This window comes from Gossypium hirsutum, chromosome A11 (genome assembly GCF_007990345.1).
Source record: "Gossypium hirsutum isolate 1008001.06 chromosome A11, Gossypium_hirsutum_v2.1, whole genome shotgun sequence".
Classification (NCBI taxonomy): domain Eukaryota; kingdom Viridiplantae; phylum Streptophyta; class Magnoliopsida; order Malvales; family Malvaceae; genus Gossypium; species Gossypium hirsutum.
Window position 1 is genome coordinate 24,568,185 of NC_053434.1, and position 1,487 is coordinate 24,569,671.

At 36.4% G+C, this 1,487-nt stretch overlaps 1 non-coding gene across 1 annotated transcript; it reads right to left on the bottom strand.

Moving 5' to 3' along the window:
- Nucleotides 1–954: 954 nt before the first annotated feature.
- On the bottom strand, nt 955–1,061 carry LOC121210737 (small nucleolar RNA R71). The gene has a single exon (XR_005905850.1). It is a non-coding gene; the product is annotated as a small nucleolar RNA R71 (small nucleolar RNA).
- Nucleotides 1,062–1,487: the final 426 nt, after the last annotated feature.

Consider the following 1,487-nt stretch of genomic DNA (forward strand, 5'->3'; position numbering starts at 1 on the left):
GTGAGTTCTTAGTTTAGATAATTAGTTAATTAAAACAAAATCTCTTTATTCTTAGGCTAGATAATAAAAAGACGGTCATTACTAGTACTTTTAGTTCTTTTGGGTTCGACAATCCGGTCTTGCTAAAACTATACTACTGTTCAATAGGTACACTTGCCTACATCGCGATAATAGTTAGTTCAAGAACGAGTAATTATAAATATTTAGAACCTATCACGAAACCTCGCGATCAAGTTTTTGGCGCCGTTGATGGGGAACTAAGATATTAGGAACGCTTAATTTTTATTACTTTAGCTATTTATTTTTCTTGCAATTTAATTTAATTTTATCATTATTATTTATTAACCTACTCTTTCTTTCTCTTGGCAGGTTTTCATAGTTTATGACTAGAAGAAACCCGTCAGGGCCACTAATTTTTGACGAAGAAATTGATCGAACAGTTCGTAGAAACCAAAGAGAAATAACGCGAAGCTTAAGATACACAGAGAACGAGCAAGAAGACGATACTGAACCCCCAACCAAAGAGATGGCTGAAAACCAAGGCAATCAGCTACCTCCTGCAATTGCGGCTAATCAAAATCCTGCTCCACGTACTATGTATGACTATGCTAAACCTTCTCTAACAGCGACTGAATCAAGTATATTTAGACCTGCTATTGCTGCGAATAATTTTGAACTGAAACCTAACACAATTCAGATGATACAGCAGTTTGTTCAGTTTGATGGTTTGCAGGATGAGGATCCCAACACTTACTTGGCGAATTTTCTGAAGTTTTGCGACACTTTCAAAATTAATGGCATTTTTTATGATGCCATTCACCTTCGGTTATTACCTTTTCACTAAGAAATAAAGCTAAACAGTGGTTGAACTCGTTACCACGAGAGTCCATCACTACTTGGGAACAAATGACCGAAAAATTTCTACTAAAATATTTTCTGTCGGCTAAAACTGCTAAGTTACATAATGATATCTCTTCTTTTGTGCAGATGGACTTAGAAACACTTTACGATGCATGGGAGAGATATAAGGATCTATTGCAAAGGTGCCCTCACCATAGGTTACCTCATGGCTACAAGTTCAAACGTTTTACAATGGTGTGAATCCCTCAACAAGACAGATGATTGACGCAGCTACTGGAGGAACCATCAACAACTAAACACCTGAAGAGGCTTATAAATTCATTGAAGAAATGTCACTGAATAATTATTAGTGGCAAGTCATGAAGACTAAGCCAACAAAAACAACCGGCGTTTATAACGTCGACTCAGTTACTATGCTGTAAAATCAGTTAGAACTTCTCAATAAAAAGATTGATGGTTTACTTGGTTCTACGCAGGTATATCCAGTAATGAGGTGTGACTCAAGTGGAGGAGGTGTGCATACAGAATATCAATCCTTCAATCCTACAACCGAAGAGGAACAAGTCAACTATATGGGTAACAATAACTTTCGATCTCAAAATAACCCATACATTAATACTTATAAT